At 40.6% G+C, this 20,825-nt stretch overlaps 1 protein-coding gene across 1 annotated transcript in view; it reads right to left on the minus strand.

Moving 5' to 3' along the window:
- LOC134587161 (CUB and zona pellucida-like domain-containing protein 1) overlaps positions 1–20,428 on the minus strand; it is a 110,890-nt gene extending 90,462 nt beyond the window's left edge. Inside the window, exons 1-2 of the mRNA XM_063443348.1 lie at positions 20,378–20,428; positions 1,345–1,377 (exon numbers count right to left, since the gene is read on the minus strand). The gene's annotated coding sequence lies outside the window, so the exon portion shown is untranslated. The remainder of the gene's footprint in view (positions 1–1,344; positions 1,378–20,377) is intronic.
- Positions 20,429–20,825: the final 397 nt, after the last annotated feature.

The following is a 20,825-nucleotide window of genomic DNA, read 5'->3' on the forward strand; positions in this document are numbered from 1 at the left end:
TCAAACATGATTAATGTATGTCTATATTGCAAACAAATTATTACCTGTTTCTGAACCAGAACCACTAGATTCATATTCTGTTGTTACACTTGTTGTAGTAAAATCTACAAAAAAAAAAACAGAAACAAAGTTCTAGACATTGAAAGGATTAAAAAAAAAAAATATTTTGTAACATTTTAATTCTCTCTGTAAATGCTATACAATCAAATTTCAGATTTCAAAATTTGGTAGTATTAAAAAGGAACATACATTGGACTTTCAATTAATTATTTCCTCAAATTATTCATGGTTTTGATTATTCAAATATTATAGCGTGCCTATCACGTATTCTTTATTATTAAACATATAGAAACGTAGATAGAATGTGATGTCAGATAAAAACCATTCGGCCCATCTAATCTGCCCAATTTTCAAAATACTTTATTTAGTCCCTGGGCTTATGGTAAATCTAGTATAGCCTTATGCCTATCACATGCATGCTTAAACTCCCTCATTGTGTTAACCTCTACCACTTCAGATTGAAGGCTATTCAATGCATCCACTACCCTCTCTGTTAAGAAATACTTCCTGAAATTATTTTTAAACCTTTGCCCCTCTAATTTAAGACTATATCCTCTTGTTGTGGAAGTTTTTCTTTTTTGAAATATAGTCTCCTCCTTTACTGTTTTAATTGCCTTTATGTATATAAATGTTTCTATCATATTCATCCTGTCTCGTCTTTCCTCCAAGCTATTCAAGTTATTGTTGAGAATCATTCACTAGAATCCGTAAAAAATGTAAACCGGAATGGCAAAATTTATTTATATGTATTTTTAAAAGATTAACATGTTTAATAAATATATTACAATAAACCTCAACCTGCTCATAAGTCCAAATATGTTTAGCAGTCAGAAAAAGAAATATTCCTTTTGCTGCTATCTTAAACGCAAATTTTAAAAGGATGAATACAAATTTCTTTAGAAACTCATTTGCATTATTTTTTTTAACAAAAACGATTTCGCCATTTCAAATATTAAGGCATTTGAAAATGTATATATTTGATTAGTTATCCATTTCGACTTACAGTGCATAGCATAGTTTTCATTAAGCTGGGATACAGTAAGCAGACTATTTCAAAATGCACTTTTACTAACTCACATTTTCCAAAGTATTTTCTTCTTAAAATGCTTTGCTGTTAACTATGATAATAATAATAATAATAATAATAATAATAATAATAATAACAAGGTCTCTTTTATCTTGCCCATTTTAAGATACTAGAATAATCAATGTTTTGGTCATAAACCCTATTTGTTTTAATCTTCTTTCACTGACAATCGTTGTATATTGATGCAAGGTACTTACTAGTAATATCTCTTGGAGTTGTATTAGGCTCATCTATTTAAAAACAAAAGTCATACCATGATTGAAAAAAATAAAATAAAATTTTGCATGAATATCATGAAGTATTTAGCAATCATGTTTTTCAATTCTAAGTATTCAAACATGATTAATGTATGTCTATATTGCAAACAAATTATTACCTGTTTCTGAACCAGAACCACTAGATTCATATTCTGTTGTTACACTTGTTGTAGTAAAAGCTACAAAAAAAGCAGAAACAACATTCTAGACATTGAAAGGATTAAAAAAAAAATATTTTGTAACATTTTGCTTCTCTCTGTAAATGCTATACAGTCAAATTTCAGATTTCAAAATTTGGTAGTATTAAAAAGGAATATACATTGGACTTTCAATTCATTATTTCCTCAAATTATTCATGGTTTTGATTATTCATAATATTATAGCGTGCCTATCACATATTCTTTATTATTAAACATATAGAAACGTAGATAGAATGTGATGGCAGATAAGAACCATTCGGCCCATCAAATCTGCCCAATTTTCAAAATACTTTATTTAGTCCCTGGGCTTATGGTAAATCTAGTATAGCCTTATGCCTATCACATGCATGCTTAAACTCCCTCATTGTGTTAACCTCTACCACTTCAGATTGAAGGCTATTCAATGCATCCACTACCCTCTCTGTTAAGTATTATTTCCTGAAATTATTTTTAAACCTTTGCCCCTCTAATTTAAGACTATGTGCTCTTGTTGTGGTAGATTTTCTTCTTTTAAATATAGTCTCCTTCTTTACTGAGTTGATTCCCTTTATGTATTTAAATGTTTATATCATATTCATCCTGTCTCGTCTTTCCTCCAAGCTAGTCAAGTTATTGTTGAGAATCATTCACTAGACTCCGTAAAAAATGTAAACCGGAATGGCAAAATTTATTTAGATGTATTTTAAAAATATTAACATGTTTAATAAATATATTACATTAAACCTCAACCTGCTCATAAGTCCAAATATGTTTACCAGTGAAAAAAATAAATATTTGTTTTGCTGCTATCTTGAATGCCAGTTTTAAAAAATAAATGAATACAAATTCTCTTTAGAAACTCATTTGAATTTTTTTTTATTTTTTTTTTAAGATTTCGCCATTTCATATATTAAGGCATTTGAAAATGTATATATTTTTTTAGTTATTCATTTTGACAGGAAGCAGATGATTTCAAATTGCACTTTCACTAACTCACATTTTCCAAAGTATTTTCTTCTTAAAATGCTTTGCCGTTTACTATGATAATAATATTAATAATAATAATAATAATAATAATAATAATAATAATAATAACAAGGTCTCGTCTGTCTTGCCCATTTTAAGATACTAGAATAATCAATGTTTTGGTTATAAACCCTATTTGTTTTAATCTTCTTTCACTGACAATGGTTGTAGATTGATGCAAAGTACTTACTAATAATATCTCTTGTAGTTGTATTAGGCTCATCTATTTTAAAACAAAAGTCATACCATAATTGACATTTAAAAAAAGAACAGTTTGCATTAATCTTGTGAAGTATTTAGCAATCATGTTTTTCAATTCTAATTATACAAACATGATTAATGTATGTCTATATTGCAAAAAATGTATCACCTGTTTCTAAACCAGAACCACTAGATTAATATTCTTTTGTTACACTTGTTGTAGTAAAAGCTACAAAAAAATGCAAAAACAAAGTTCTAGACATTGAAAGGATTAAAAATTGTAACATTTTGCTTCTCTCTGTAAATGCTATACAATCAAATTTCAGATTTCAAAATTTGGTAGTATCCATAAATAATGATTTCCTCAAATAATTCATGGATTTGATTATTCATAATATTATAGCGTGCCTATCAACTATTCTTTATTATTAAACATAGAATCGTAGATAAAATTTGATGGCAGAAACACTACTTACCCCAAAGTCCATAGCAGAGAGCTTCCGACAGTCCTACTCCTCTCTATATTGTCTACCCCAGAACGCCACACGCATGAGCAAGGGAGATGAAGACTTTATGGCACGCCAAAAAGCATACATAGCACAAAACATGATAACCATGCTGACGCCCCATGACGTCTCCGCACTCTTGGAAGATATCACGAGCAAAGTAATATGCTTGGCCATTAAACTGGCTAAGCAGGGAAAGAGCCCTGGACCCGACGGATATACGGCGAAGTATTACAAAATGTTTGGGGGCATTCTTACCCCCCACCTGCTTACTCTGTTTAACTACACTCATCGTAGGGATCCCCTGGACCCTAATATGCTCCTGGCACACGTCCTGCTATTCCCGAAAGAGGGAAAGGACCCCTCCTCCTGTGCCAGCTACCGACCGATTTCCCTGTTGAACGCCGATCTCAAACTGTTCGCCAAAATGATAGCCCTGCGCCTTCAGCCCCTACTGCCGACTCTCATCCACCTGGACCAGGTGGGCTTTGTGGAGGGCCGGGAGACCAGGGACAATACAATCAAAACACTTAACCTGATTCATGCGGCACGGAGGGGATCTTCCCCACCCTGCTGGTCTCGACCGACGCAGAGAAGGTGTTTGACAGGGTTGATTGGTCGTTCCTACTATCTACACTGGAACTCATTGGGTTAGGACCAGACATGATAGCGTGGATCTCAGCTCTGTACACCAACCCGGCAGCCCGAGTCCAGGTCAACGGGATTCTCTCTGAACCATTTGAGATTAAGAACGGCACCAGACAAGGATGCCCCCTATCACCCCTGCTCTTTGTCATCAGCTTGGAGCCTTTCCTTAACGCAATACGAGCCCAACCCCACATCGCAGGAATAGGGGGAAAGTGAGGCGTTTGCAAAGTCTCCGCCTACGCGGATGACCTTCTGTTTACTATCACCAACTCAGCCTCGTCCCTCAGAGAGCTCAAGCACCAATTCGACATATACGGCACACTATCCAACCTGAAAATTAACTTAGAGAAATATGAAATCCTCAACATGGGCTGCCCCCAAGCACTAGCTACCACACTGCAGAACATGCTTCCCTTTCAATGGGGCAAGGAAGCAATCAAATACCTGGGGATCTGGCTCACAGCGGATCTATCAAACATCTACCGCATAATCTTCCCACCCTTTCTAGAATGGATACAGAAGGACCTGGACTCTTGGCAACTCCCACACGTTACGTGGCTGGGGAGGATCAGCGTCCTCAAAATGAACATACTTCTGCAAATCCTATACCTCCTACAAACCCTACCAATCAGTATCCCCAAAATCTTCCTATCACAAACTCAAAAAACATTGACAGACTATGTCTGACACCGCAAAAAAGCGAGACTAAACTTTGTCACCCTCACCAAGCCCAAACAACATGGGGGACTGGGGCTACCGGACCTAACGAAATACCGGCAAGCCGTCCACCTCCAGCGGCTGATCAAATGGACACATAGCCCAAAAGACAAACTCTGGATCTCAATAGAGGACAGTTTCTCACAGACACTTCTATCTCTCCTACCGAAAGCCATGAACGGTGAACTGCCGACCCGACACCCGACCATCAACGCAACGATGGCCATCTGGAGGAGAATGGCAACACACAAAGACATAGCTCTGGAGCTCTCGCCGTTGTGCCCCATATCGCACAACCCGTGATTCACGCCAGTGGCGGATCCCCATTATGCCTCGGCCCTGGGCCTACCGACCCCTTGCAGACTGAGGGATGTCTGCAGCTGGGGAGTGATAACGCCCCTGGGAGATCTGGTCCCAAACACACCCCACACCTTACTACTACGCTTCCGCTATCACCAACTAACTAGGTTCCTAAAGAGCATTCCTGGCTTAGACTCAGCATAACGAAGGCTCTCCCCGTTCAAGACCATCCGCACAAGTCCCCCCAGCACCCACATGCAATCTCGATCCTCTACCGCATGCAAGTCTCCCCTCCCACGGACTTCACTAAGTATTGGGAAAGGGACCTGGAACACACACTCTCGAAAGAACAATGGACGACAGTGTTCACACTCACACACAAAGCCTCTATCTCCACCAAATTCCAGGAAACTGGATACAAAATGATCTCACACTGGTAGAGGACGCCGGACAAACTAACAATGATGAAAGCTACGAATGACCCAGAATGCTGGAGATGCGGGAAGGAACTCGGAACCCTCTTCCACATTTGGTGGTCATGTCCACTTATTAAGCCCTTCTGGGCCACGGTCCACACAGTGCTAATGACCATCATCAACGCGAACCTGCAACTCACACCTGAAGCATACTTGCTCCAGCTGACCACGATGCCCACAAAATCAGCGATGCCACACCTACTGAACGCGTCAAGTAGCCTCATCCCAGGACACAGGAAGCAACACATGGCCCCGACATTACAGGAATGGATGACCAGAGTGGAGGACATCAGGCACATTGAAGAGCTAATCCACTCCACAACGGGACGTATACAACGCTACCACGATGCATGGTACCACTGGCTCCAGTGGCTCTCCTCCCCCGCTGCGGGCACAGGAGACACACAACACCCGGCAGAGGGCGTCTCTGGCCTTAAGGTAAGTCTAGTATAGCCTTATGCCTATCACATGCATGCTTAAACTCCCTCATTGTGTTAACCTCTACCACTTCAGATTGAAGGCTATTCAATGCATCCACTACCCTCTCTGTTAAGTAATACTTCCTAAAATTATTTTTAAACCTTTGCCCCTCTAATGTAAGACTATGTGCTCTTGTTGTGGTAGTTTTTCTACTTTTAAATATAGTCTCCTCCTTTACTGTGTTAATTGCCTTTTTCCTGGTCATTTATGGCAGCATCACTAATGGGTTAGCTCCGCCCCTAACAGGAACAGGACAGGAAACAATTAACCAATAATAACCAGACTGTAGTTATAAAAGATCCCTCCTCCCTCCAACCCACAGTCTTTTTTTCTGTCCTTAACAGGACAAACAGGAATTATTGCCTATACTATTTTTCTTTTGAGGCCACCTTCCCATGTTTACCATGGGTTCTTACCAGATAACGTTCAGCCTATCTTTATCTGAGGAACTCAGTAATCAGCCTGCATGAGCAGAACTAATTGAGTTAGGTACATTTTAGTATATGTACCTATTCATGGAATAACAGGGCTGTTTTAAAATTATACAATGATGAGGGGTCGGTATATCCTTAAAAATTCCCCTTGCACCATCAATAACCCCCCTCAGAGATTGTGGCATAGGAGAAGCTGGGTAAGTGGCTGGAAAAATCCTTTGGTCTTACCCTAATTTCATTGAAGTATAGCTCCTGTGTTTATTTTCTTCTGTTGTGCCTGTATTTTCTCATTCAGGTAGAAAGAGGTGGCCTAATGGGGCTTGCCAGAGGTTCTCTGCTTGTTGTTTCACTGGCTGGTGTGCTACTTCCAGTTTCGGAATGCAGGGCATGCGAAGTAACATCGGCGTCATGCAGTTACAATTGCGCATGCGCGAACCGCCGGGGCTCTTTTCGAGATTTCGTGCCAAAATTTAAAAACCCGGGAATTCTATAAAATAATGCTCTGCTGTTGTTTTTAGTGTTCTGTCTGAAGCTTAAAACAGTTTTGGTGTGTTTAAGGCTGCCCTAGACTGAAACATTGATCTATAAGGTAATTGTGTTTTTCTCTCCTTTTATTCTTGTGTTCTATTGTTCAGTGATATATTGAATTGATAGAATAACAAAAATATTTTTTTAGTTTAAAATAGATGGATTCACATAGGTGAGCCTCATATACATTTATCCTATAAATGGGGGGTAAAAGAGTGCCACTATGGGCCAGAAATGTATTATTATTAAAATCGCCTTTCTTGCAGCCCGAGCAATCCAAAAGAGGATTCACAAAGAAAGCATGAAGAAAAAACAAATAGATGTGTTAACTGCAATCAAATTGCACCCAGTGGAGAAACTTATGTCAAGATTGTCTGACAGAAGCCGTTGATGTAATGGAGATAAGAAAGTCTCCTCAAATAGAGCTGAAAAAATGGATTACAGAAGCAATTGCAGAAGGATTTAAGTCCACAAGCAACCTAAAAATACAAATGGAGACCACAATAGTGCAGATAAAACAAAAAATAAAAAGTAATAAAAAAAGGGGACTAAAATGCACTCACAGGGTGGCAACATTTACTTTATTATTGATTTTTCAACTGTGGACTCTTTCATCTACTTGGTCTCCATACCCTGAAGGCTACTTTTGTTCCTGGTGGGGAAGACATCGAGTTTAATTTGATGAGCCTTTTAACTACTGTTATTTTGTAAGTGCATTAAATAAAGTTAATCTCTTTAACTCATACAGCTATACACTATGTTTTGTTCTTGTGCTTTGTTCTAAGCCTTCATCTTGGAATAAGAGAAGAAAGGAAGCACTTGAAGAGACTGATTATACCCTGCCTTTTTATTTCTACTTTTGTGAGTGCATTTTAGTCCCCTTTTTTTATTACTTTTTATTTTTTGTTTTATCTGCACTATTGTGGTCTCCCTTTGTATTTTTAGGTTGTGCATTTTTATTATTTTATATTTATGCTATTGAAGACATTTGAGGAGTCTTCGCACTTCCTTTTTAACCCCTTAAGGACCAAACTTCTGGAATAAAAGGGAATCATGACGTGTCACACACGTCATGTGTCCTTAAGGGGTTAAAGGGTATTTATATTTTTGTATATTTTATCCTTTTTTAGCCACAAGGTTTTTTTTGCACTTGGTGCAAATTATTTCTTTAAGTCCACAAGCAAGATGTCCTCATCTAAACGCATGAGAAGAGAAGAAATCTCCTCTGAGTCTAGCGATAATATGGAGATGGAAGATATGTCGGACAAAGAGGAAGGTGAAGTCAACTATGCCCCCAGAAATCTGGATTCGAAATCTGTTACATAGTTACATAGTTACATAGCTGAAAAGAGACTTGCGTCCATCAAGTTCAGCCTTCCTCACATATGTTTTTTGCTGTTGATCCAAAAGAAGGCAAAAAACCCAGTTTGAAGCACTTCCAATTTTGCAACAAGCTAGGAAAAAAAATCCTTCTTGACCCCAGAATGGCAGTCAGATTTATCCTTGGATCCAGCAGTTATTACCCTACATTGAAAGATTATATCCTTGAATATTCTGTTTTTGCAAGTATGCATCTAGTAGCTGCTTGAACATCTGTATGGACTCTGATAAAACCACTTCTTCAGGCAGAGAATTCCACATCCTGATTGTTCTTACAGTAAAAAAACCTTTCCTCTGCCTTAGACGAAATCTTCTCCCTTCCAGTCTAAACGCATGACCCCGTGCCCTATGTAAAGTCCGGTCCGTGAATAGATTTCCACACAACGGTTTGTATTGGCCTCGAACATATCTGTATAATGTTATCATATCCCCTCTCAGGTGACGTTTTTCTAAACTAAATAGGTTTAAATTTGTTGATAAGCTGATCAACATTATAAGAGAGACCCTGAGATTCCCGGAAGAAGAATCTGAAAAAAAGGAATCTGATAGATATTTTGAGGATTTAAGAGCTAATAGGCCTACTTTTCCGGTACACTCTACAATCAAAGAGATAATTTCCCAAGAATGGCAGAAACCAGAGAGAAAAGCGACTCTGAAGAACAAAGCATTCAGATTATATCCGTATTCAAAAGAAGATTGCAAAACCTGGAATTCTGTCCACAAGATTGACGCCGCAGTTATACATATGGTGAAAAAGACAGCTCTTCCTATTGACTCAATGGCTTATTTGAGAGAGCATATAGAGAAAAGGCTAGATGCCAGCCTGATAAAGTCATACCTGGCATTAGGATCTGCGCTACATCCAGCAGTAGCATTAACTACGCTGTCAAGAGCCTTCAAAGAATGGCTAGACAACTTAGAGGAAGATATCGCCAAAGGAGTTCAGAGAGATCATCTTTTGGAAGGACTGAGAGATCTGAAGTTGGCAACAGAGTTTTTCTCTGAAGCATCTCTGGATGTTACCAAAATGGTGGCAAAAAGCATGGGCCTGTCTATAGCAGCAAGAAGAGCATTATGGCTGCACTCCTGGGGAGCAGACTATGCTTCTAAAGCGACCCTGTGTGCTCTTCCATTTCAAGGAGATCTCCTATTCGAAAAGGTCTTGGATGAAGCTATCCATAAGGCAGCAGATGGGAAAAAACCCTTTCTCTCGCAAGTCAGAAAATATGGTTCTTCAGCATGGTAAGATAGGCGGTACAAAGACCATGCCTTTCGTAAAAGCAGGGCATATAAACCTGGGAAAGAGTATTCCAGATCCAATTGGAAAAACACTCAGCCAAAATCTTCCAGAGGAAAAGGAGCAAGACCAGGGAAAAACTTCTGAACTTGTGCCGGCCCAGCCAGGAATTACAGGAGGAAGACTGCACCTCTTATATCCTGTCTGGGTTAGAAGTGTGACAGACTCCTGGGTCCTATCAATCTTGGCTGAAGGATACAGGTTAGAATTCAAGGCCATTCCAACAAAAGATGTGTTTACCTAGTCTCGGGTAGCAAAAGGAGAAAAAGAGAGAGCTATGAGGGACTGCGTCTCGAAACTCCTAAAAGAACAGGTGATAGAATACGTTCCAATAAAAGAACAAAGAAAGGGTCACTAGTCTACGTTTTTTCTAGCCCCAAAACCACAAAAGAAGTGGAGACTTATCCTGGACTTGAAGAATTTGAATTAAAAAATTAAAATAAAAACATTCAAGATGGAATCCATTTCAACTATTGCACCAAACATCAGTATGGGGGATTGGATGACTTGAAATATACATATCACCAGATCCCAATCAACATATGGCACCACAAGTTCCTCAGATTTTGTGTATTTGGAAGACACTACCAGTTCAAGGGACTTCCGTTTGGACTAAGCCTGGCACCGAGAACATTCTCAAAGGTATTCATTGCCTTAGTGGCAGTGATCCAAAAGAAAGGCATAGAGATATACCATCCAGCCAGAAGGTAGCACTCCACAGTCAGTTGGCCTTAGAAATCTTTGTGAACCCTGGTTGGAAACTGAACTTGGAAAAGAGTATGATGATTCCCTCTCAGAATATCATATTCCTGGGGCAGCCATAGATACGGTAATCGGTCGAGTGAATTTGTCTGCAGAAAGAATGAAGAGGATTCGGATGAAGATCAGGAATCTTCACTACAAAAGATGCATTACATTAAGGGAATTCATGAGCCTTATAGGATCTCTTACATCAACTATAGCAGCGGTTACAAAGTGTGGGTCGCGACCCACTGGTGGGTCACAGGGCAATTCCCAGTGGGTCGCGCTGACCCACACATCCAGGGCCGCCGGGGAGTCAGACAGGCAGACTGACACCAGGAGGGAGCCCGGCGGTTTGCCCTGTATGCCGCCGGGCTCCCTCCAATCAGTCTGCCCAGCACCTCCGGTCTGCAGCTCCGCCGGGTGCAGAGCTGCAGACCGTGTGATAGAAGCCTCGCGAGCTCCCAGAGCGTTACCATGGCAACACTCTGGGAGCTTGCAAGACTTTTATTACATGGTCTGCAGCTCTGCACCCGGCGGAGCTCAGACCGAAGAGATAAACCACCGGGCCACCAGGGAGACACTGGACCACCAGGGATGTCTAATGAAGGTAGGGCACAGAGCACAAACAATGCCCCCCCACCCCAATGTAACCCCTTCTCTGCCTGCCCCCCCACCCCAATGTAACCCCTTCTTTGGCTGCAGCCCCACCCCAATGTACATGGTCTGCAGCTCTGCACCCGGCGGAGCTCAGACCGAAGAGATAAACCACCGGACCACCAGGGAGACACTGGACCACCAGGGATGTCTAATGAAGGTAGGGCACAGAGCCCAAACAATGCCCTCCCACCCCAATGTAACCCCTTCTCTGGCTGCCCCCCACCACAATGTAACCCCTTATCTGCCTGCTCCCCACCCCAATGTAACCCCTTCTCTGCCTGCCCCCCTGCCCCAATGTAACCCCTTCTCTGCCTGTCCCCCATCCCAATGTAACCCCTTCTCTGCCTACCCTCACCACTATAACTCCTTCTCTGCCTGCCCCTCTCCCCCACTGTAGCCCCTTCTCTGCCTGCCCCCCCCACCCCAATGTAACCCCTTCTCTGCCTGCCCTCCCCCCACTGTAACCCCTTCTCTGCATACCCCCCACTGTAACCCCTTCTCTGCCTGCCCTCCCCACTGTAACCCCTTCTCTGCCTACCCTCCCAACTGTAACCCATTCTCTGCCTGCCCTCCCCACTGTAACCCCTTCTCTGCCTGCCCTCCCCACTGTAACCTCTTCTCTGCCTGCCCTCCCCACTGTAACCTCTTCTCTGCCTGCCCTCCCCACTGTAACCCCTTCTCTGCCTACCCTCCCAACTGTAACCCCTTCTCTGCCTCCCCTCCCCACTGTAACGCCTTCTCTGCCTGCCCTCCCCACTGTAACCCCTTCTCTGCCTGCCCTCCCCATTGTAACCCCTTCTCTGCCTGCCCTCCCCACTGTAACCCCTTCTCTGCCTACCCTCCTGTTACGGTTACCCTCAGTCTTGCTGAAAGCTGGACCGCTTAGTTAGTCTGGATTCCTGTTGCTGAGAAGAGGAGAGGCTGCTTTCCTTAGTAGTCCATACGAATCCTGAAAATGTAGAATAATCCCACTAGCTATAGTACAGCTAGGATACCCTTCTGCCACAAAACAAGTCAAGGCTGCGATTTGAAGGTCAAACAAGAACTGGCATGCTTTCTCCTTTTATGCAGTAAGGCTCATGCAAGAGCGACACCTACATAATTAACAAAACAACCAATGACATACATGGTACATCCCACACATCTCCTCCCCCCAGATAACATTTAACAAAATTAACAAGTTTTTCCCCAAGTTTTGGATGTACCCCAAATATCTGGGGTACATTCATAAGTTCAGTGTCCCCAGATAGCCCTGATGTAGAGGAGCAATCCCTGAAAAAATCATCCGAATCGGTTGCTGGGTTCGGGAGATATGGAGCTTTAACGTTTTGACCGACCGCACAGGCAAACTAGCCGAAAATAGTTCCATGAGTTTTGGCCTTGCGGTCGGTCCTCTTTCGTGCATAAAATTTATACAAAAGCTTGCCATCCACAGTTATCTGTATATTCGTTATAATCCCTGTTTGTTGCATAGTCTTTCTACCGAACGGCCGATCGTTCGGTAGTTTTGGCACGAATTCTCGGGGTTATGGAGGTCTCAGCGGTGTTCGCCTACTCGAGTGTCCGATTTTAGTTCCAGACACTCAACGGCAAAACACCGCTGTTCGGGAGTTAAAAAGGCCGCGACCACGTGGAAATGTCCCGAAATGGCGGCCACCCCGGTATACGAACAAAGGATTCATGTGTTTCCATTCATGCTGAATCTGCCGATCAGTGAGAAGGATGAATATAGCAATTAAACGAATGATCCACAGGTAATCAATTCGGGGGTTGTGACAAAGGAAATTGTCTATAGTAGGTTCTGTAACATCTCCCCACTGTAACCCCTTCTCTGCCTGCCCTCCTCCCCCCTACTGTAACCCCTTCTCTGCCTACCCTCCACACTGTAACCCCTTCTCTGCCTACCCTCACCACTGTAACCCCTTCTCTGCATACCCCCCACTGTAACCCCTTCTCTGCCTACCCTCCCCACTGTAACCCCTTCTCTGCCTACCCCTCCACTGTAACCCCTTCTCTGCCTACCCTCCCCACTGTAACCCCTTCTCTCCCTGTCCCCCTCCCCCCACTGTAACCCCTTCTCTGCCTACCCTCCCCACTGTAACCCCTTCTCTGCCTACCCCCACTGTAACCGCTTCTCTGCCTACCCCCACTGTAACCCCTTCTCTCCCTGCCCCCCACTGTAACCCCTTCTCTGCCTACCCCCCTACTGTAACCCCTTCTCTCCCTGCCACCCCCCCACTGTAACCCCTTCTCTGCCTACCCCCCACTGTAACCCCTTCTCTCCCTGCCCCCTCCCCCCACTGAAACCCCTTCTCTGCCTACCCCCCACTGTAACCCCTTCTCTCCCTGCCCCTCTCCCCACACTGTAATCTTTTCTCCCCCTGCCCCATGCACACTGTAACCCTTTCTCCCCCTGCCTGCCTACTGTAACCCTTTCTCCCCCTGCCTGCCCACTGTAACCCTTTCTCCCCCTGTCCACCCACTGTAACCCTTTCTGACACTGACCCCACACTGTTACCAGTACACACACTCCCTCCCACACTGTCACCCTCACCTCCTCTCTCTGCGTGTCCTTTTGTGTCAGTGTGTGTCTGTGTGTATCTGTGTACATGAGTGGCTGTGTATCTGTGTGTGGGAAGTGTCATTGTGTGTATAGCTGTGTCAATGTGTGTATTTGTGTGTCTGTGTGTGTGTGTGTATACACTGCACACATACCCCATACAAAAAAACATGCTTAGATTGAAACGCACATTGTGTATATGTATATTTTATAAACACAATATACACACACTGCATCCACTACAAACACACACACACTGCAATCAAACGCAAACATTACATACAAACACACCCCTGCATTAAAACACTAAAATGATCTACAAACACCCCTTCATTCAAACACCAACACTACACACAAAAAGCACACCTGCATTTAAAGTCCTACACTACATATACAAACACCTCTGCATTCAGATGCAAACATTACAAACAAGTACACCACTACATTCCAATAGCAACAGTACATACAAATACACCCATACATGCACACATATACTTAATACAAAAACATGCTTACATTCAAACACTGCTCACAAATATAACCCTGCAATAATGTGCAAATGGTAGATCTCCATCTGGCATATTATTGTTGAAGTTCTCCGACAGATGGAGATTTACCTTTTGGTCACACTTTCACTAGATGGGGTCCCAGAAAACATACTTGCACCAGGGTCCTCTCTACATTAGTTCCACCACTAGGATAACCAACGTGCTTCTGAAGCTGATTGCCATGATGTGTCAAGTTTATGCATCTAAAAGTGATTGCCATGATATGCCAAGTTTATGCATCACTAAAGGGTAATACCCAAGCTCCGCAACAAAGGGAGGGTGAATTAAACAAGACCCCATCATTCTGCTTCAAAATAGATTTATTCATGAGAGTTAACTGAGGACAAAACCCCTCTTCCGAAGGATGAGGAGGAAGAAGCCACATCCAGCTTGTAATGCTTGATGAAAGTTATAGGTGACGATCAGGTGGCTGCCCTGCATATGTCGTCAGGGGGAACCTCTGCCCAGTTAGCCCAGGAGGTAGCCAATGCTCTAGTAGAATGTGTATTGATCTTTTCCGGAGGAGATAGGTTCTTGACTTTATAGGCCATTTTTATGCTGTTCGAAACCCAATGCCTCAAAGTAGCGGTAGAAGGGATAAGAAATAGGTGCTGCGATTTTCTAAAATAGGTTAATGACCTCTATATATTTCTGTACACATTCCTTCACATCCAACTGAAGGAGTTTAACTTCTTCCGAAGATGAAGGGTTTTGGTAAAAGGAAGGTAGAATCACTTCCTGTGCCAAGTGTAAACGAGAAACCACCTTAGGTAGGAATTCCATTCTAGGTCTTAAGATAATTCTATTGTGGAAAACCTGAACGTGATTCGGATCACTTCAGAAGGCTTGAATTTCAGACATTCTTTTAGCCATAGTGATTGCCACCAAGAACAAGGTCTCGTATGTCAGATGTACGATACCCAACTCATCCAATGGAGCAAAGGGGGTGTCTGACAAAACATCCAGAACCAAGGGAAGATCCCAAGGAGGAGCATAATTTCTAGAAGGAGGTCTTATGCATATCGCTGCCTTAAAGAACCTTGCAATGATTGGGTCTGATGCCCAGGAGGTGTTACACAGAGCAGACAAGGCTGATGACTGCACTTTTAAAGTGCTTAAGTTTAGGCCTTTCTCCAGTCCTTCGTGTAGAAATTCCAGAATAGCTATATTCGAAGGCTGTAGGAAATTCTTGGATTTCTTTTCCGTCCATAATCAAAAGATATCCCATATTCTGTGGTAACACGCAGAGGTGGAACTTTTCCTGTATTTTAACAGTGTATTCACCACAGGCTCTGGTAATCCTTGCTCTAAAAGTCTCTGCTTTTCAAGAGGCAAACCACCAGTTTCCATAGGTTTGGATTGGGATGAATCACTGGACCTTGTATTAACAGGTCTGCTCTCTGAGGAAGAGGCCATGGAGGACCTAAGCACATTTTGTTCAGGAGTGGGAACCACGGACTTCTCGGCCAACTTGGAAGTATAGCAATCACTGTCTTCCGTTCCTTCCGAATTTTCCTCAACAATCTGTGAATCATCGGCAGGGGAGGGAATGCATACCCCAGATCGATGTCCCAAGGAAGGGAAAAGGCATCTTGTCCTGCTGATTGATAATCTGCCTTTAGGGAAAAATAATTTGGGACTTGAGCATTCCGATATGTGCCCCACCTTAACGATATCTGATGAAATACCTCTGGGTGCAATTGCCATTCTTCTGATTGAATCTTCGTTCTGCTCAGATAGTCTGTGTAACGGATCACCTGGCTCGCCGACTGGGTACCTCCATTGATGGATGCTCCTAGCGCTTCCTGAGGGCTCCAAGCACTCCAGCCGACAGCATAACCACCGTATACTCCTTCAGAGAGCAGCAGGAACAAGCTCTTAAAAGAGCTTAGGAGTGATTATAGCAAGGGAGTATGCCTAGCATAGCAATCCCTTGTAGCAGATTCCCCCAATAAGAGACGGCACTCCAAATTGAGGGTGGAGTAGAACTGAAGCTTTTAATCAAACACTCTGCTTTTATGGACCATTCTACAAGCATAGTACTGCCCACAGGGTTTTGCAGAACAACCAATCAATACGTACAATACCCACAGACACTCCCACACATAATCCTCCCCTCTGCCTGTGATACAATTACCTTACACAATGGGTTAATGTAATTATCACAGGCAAAGAAATACAGTTTTTACACATGTACTGTAACTTTAAAAATATGCATTCAATCTTCATAAATTCCATCCAGGGGTTAAAAAGTTAGCTGGAAGACCGCAGCACATTTTCATGCCCAAAACAGTTCCATAGATTTGGGCTGTGCGGTCTATTTCACACTGAAAAAAATACTAAGTCCCATTCGAACATGCGTTCGAATCGCCGAACGGGACTTAGTCTCTGCAGCTGAAAATTCAGTGTAGGAGAAGGTAAGGGTCAGCGGTGTTCGTGGAACTGTGTAGCTGATTTCAGTTCCACAAATTTGGCTCCAAACACCGCTGACCGCATTAGAATTAGTCCCAGAAGATTGGAAGTTGGCGAATGTTGTGCCCATTCACAAGAAAGGTAATAGGAAGGAGTCGGGTAACTATAGGCCAGTAAGCCTTACTTCAGTAGTGGGGAAAGTGATGGAAACCATGTTGAAGGATAGGATTGTTGAACATCCAAAAACACATGGATTTCAAGATCAGAGACAACATGGGTTTACTTCAGGGAGATCATGCCAAACTAATCTGATTTTTTTTGATTGGGTAACTAAAATTATAGATCAGGGTGGTGCAGTAGACATTGCTAACCTAGACTTCAGTAAGGCTTTTGACACTGTTGCACATAGAAGGCTTATCAATAAACTGCAATATTTAAGTTTGGATTCCAATATTGTCGAATGGGTAAAGCAGTGGCTGAGTGACAGGCAATAGAGGGTTGTAGTCAATGGAGTATATTCGAACCATGGTCTTGTCACTAGTCGGGTACCTCAGGGATCTGTACATTTACCAATTCTCTTTAATATTTTTATTAGTGATATTGCAGAAAGTCTTGATGGTAAGGTATGTCTTTTTGCTGATGATACTAAGATATGTAACAGGGTTGATATTCCAGGAGGGATAAGCCAAATGGCTAATGATTTAGGTAAACTAGAAAAATGGTCAGATTTGTGGCAACTGACATTTAATGTGGATAAGTGCAAGATAATGCATCTAGGACGTAAAAACCCAAGGGCAGAGTACAGAATATTTGATAGAGTCCTAACCTCAACATATGAGGAAAGGGATTTAGGGGTGATTATTTCTGATGACTTAAAGGTAGGCAGACAATGTAATAGAGCAGCAAGAAATGCTAGCAGAATGCTTGGTTGTATAAGGAGAGGTATTAGCAGTAGAAAGAGGGAAGTGCTCATGCCATTGTACAGAACACTGGTGAGACCTGACATGGAGTATTGTACGCAGTACTGGAGACCATATCTTCAGAAGGATTTTGATACCTTAGAGAGAGATCAGAGAAGGGCTACTAAACTGGTTCATGGATTGCAGGATAAAACTTACCAGGAAAGGTTAAGCTTGGCGGAAAAAGGAGATGGGGGGATGTGATAAAAACATTTAAATACATAAAGGGAATTAACACAGTAAAGAAGGAGACTATATTTAAAAGAAGAAAAACTACCACAACAAGAGTACATAGTCTTAAATTAGAGGGAAAAAGGTTTAATAATAATATCAGGAAGTATTACTTTACTGAGAGGGTAGTGGATGCATGGAATAGCCTTCCAGCTGAAGTGGTAGAGGTTAACAGAGTAAAGGAGTTTAAGCATGCATGGGATAGACATAAGGCTATCCTAACTATAAGATAAGGCCAGGGTACAATGAAAGTATTTAGAAAATTGGGCAGACTAGATGGGCCGAATGGTTCATATCTTCCGTGACATTCTATGTTTCTATGTTTCTATAAGCATGGTTTTATTAAGCAGGGATACAGGAAGCAGATGATTTCAAATTGCACATTCGCTAACTTACATTTACCAAAGTATTAATGAAGCAGTTTTGGTGTATAGAACATGCCCCTGCAGCCTCACTGCTCAATCCTCTGCCATTTAGGAGTTAAATACCTTTGTTTATGAACCCTAGTCACACCTCCCTGCACAGCCTTCCATAAACACTTCCTGTAAAGAGAGTCATATTTAGGCTTTCTTTATTGCAAGTTCTGTTTAATTAAGATTTTCTTATCCCCTGCTATGTTAATAGCTTGCTAGACCATGGAAGAGCCTCCTGTATGTGATTAAAGTTCAATTTAGAGATTGAGATACAATTATTTAAGATAAATTACATCTGTTTGAAAGTGAAACCATTTTTTTTTTCATGCAGGCTCTGTCAATCATAGCCAGGGGAGGTGTGGCTAGGGCTGCATAAACAGAAACAAAGTGATTTAACTCCTAAATGACAGTGAATTGAGCAGTAAAATTGCAAGGGAATGATCTATACACTAAAACTGCTTTATTTAGCGTAAGTAATTTAGGTGACTATAGTGTTGCTTTAAGATACAAGAATAATCAAAGTTTTGGTTATAAACCCTATTTGTTTTAATCTTCTTTCACTGACAATGCTTGTATATTGATGCAAGGTACTTACTTGTGATATCTCTTGGAGTTGTAGCAGGCTCATCTATTTATTTAAAAACAAAAGTCATACCATGTTTGACAAAAAAATAAAATTTTGCATGAATTTCTTGAAGTATTTCGCAATCATGTTTTTCAATTCTAAACATTCAAACATTATAACTATATGTCTACCAAAAAAAATGCATTACCTGTTTCACAACCAGAACCACTAGATTCACATTCTGCTGTTACACCCGTAGTGAAAGATACAAAACAAGCAGAAACAAAATTCCAAACATTGAAAGGATTAAAAAAAACATATTTTGTAACATTTTGCTTCTCTCTGTAAATGCCATACAATCAAATTTCAGATTTAAAAAAACTGGTAGTATTAAAAAGGAATATACATTGGACTTTCAATTAATTATTTCCTCAAATTATTCATGGTTTTGATTATTCATAATATTATAGCGTGCCTATCACGTATTCTTTATTAGTAAACATATAGAAACATAGATAGAATGTGATGGCAGATAAGAACCATTCGGCCCATCTAACCTGCCCAATTTTCAAAAGAATTGAATTAGTCCCTGGCCTTATCGTAAGTCTAGTATAGACTTTTGCCTATCGCATGCGTGCTTAAACTCCTTCATTGTGTTAACCTCTACCACTTCAGATTGAAGGCTATTCAATGCGTCCACTACCCTCTCTGTTAAGAAATACTTCCTGAAATTATTTTTAAACCTTTGCCCCTCTAATTTAAGACTATATCCTCTTGTTGTGGAAGTTTTTCTTTTTTGAAATATAGTCTCCTCCTTTACTGTTTTAATTGCCTTTATGTATATAAATGTTTCTATCATATTCATCCTGTCTCGTCTTTCCTCCAAGCGATTTAAGTCATTGTTGAGAATCATTCACGAGAATCCGTAAAAAAATGTAAATCAGAATGGCAAAATGTATTTATATGTATTTTTAAAATATTAATATGTTTAATAAATATACTACATTAAACCTCAATCTGCTCATAAGTCTAAATATGTTTACCAGTGAAAAAAATAAATATTTGTTTTGCTGCTATCTTGAATGCCAATTTTAAAAAAAAATGAATACAAATTCTCTTTAGAAACTCATTTGATTTTTTTTTTTAAAGATTTCGCCATTTCATATATTAAGGCATTTGAAAAGGTATATCTTTTTTAAGTTATTCATTTCGACTTACAGTGCATAGCATGGTTTTCATAAGCTGGGATACTGGAAGCAGATGATTTCAAATTGCACTTTCACTAACTCACATTTACCAAAGTATTTTCTTCTTAAAATGCTTTGCTGTTTACTATGATAATAATAATAATAATAATAATAATAATAATAATAATAATAATAATAATAATAATAATATTAACAATAATAACAATAATAACAATGTCTCTTCTATCTTGCCCATATTAAGATACTAGAATAATCAACGTTTTGGTTACAAAGCCTATGTGTTTTAATCTTCTTTCACTGACAATGCTTGTATATTGATGCAAGGTACTTACTAGTCATATCTCTTGGAGTTGTAGTAAGCTCATCTATTTATTTAAAAACAAAAGTCATACCATGATTGACAAAGAAAAATAAAATTTTGCAAGAATATCATGAAATATTTAGCAATCAATTCTAAGCATTCAAACATGATAACTTTTTGTCTATATTGCAAAAATGTATTACCTGTTTCACAACCAGAACCACTAGATTCACATTCTGCTGTTGCACCAGTAGTGAAAGCTACAAAACAAGCAGAAACAAAATTCCAAACATTGAAAGGATTAAAAAAAAAAAACAATATTTTGTAACATTTTGCTTCTCTCTGTAAATGCTATAGAATCAAATTTCAGATTTAAAACTCTGGTAGTATTATAAAGGAATATACATTCGACTTTCAATTAATTATTTCCTCAAATTATTCATGGTTTTGATTATTCATAATATTATAGCGTGCCTATAAACTATTCTTTATTATTAAACATATAGAAACATAGATAGCATGTGATGGCAGATAAGAACCATTCGGCTCATCTAACCTGCCCAATTTTCAAAAGACTTGAATTAGTCCCTGGCCTTATCGTAAGTCTAGTATAGACTTTTGCCTATCGCATGCGTGCTTAAACTCCTTCAT

The sequence above is a fragment of the Pelobates fuscus genome, chromosome 2 (assembly GCF_036172605.1).
Source record: "Pelobates fuscus isolate aPelFus1 chromosome 2, aPelFus1.pri, whole genome shotgun sequence".
In the NCBI taxonomy this organism is placed as follows: domain Eukaryota; kingdom Metazoa; phylum Chordata; class Amphibia; order Anura; family Pelobatidae; genus Pelobates; species Pelobates fuscus.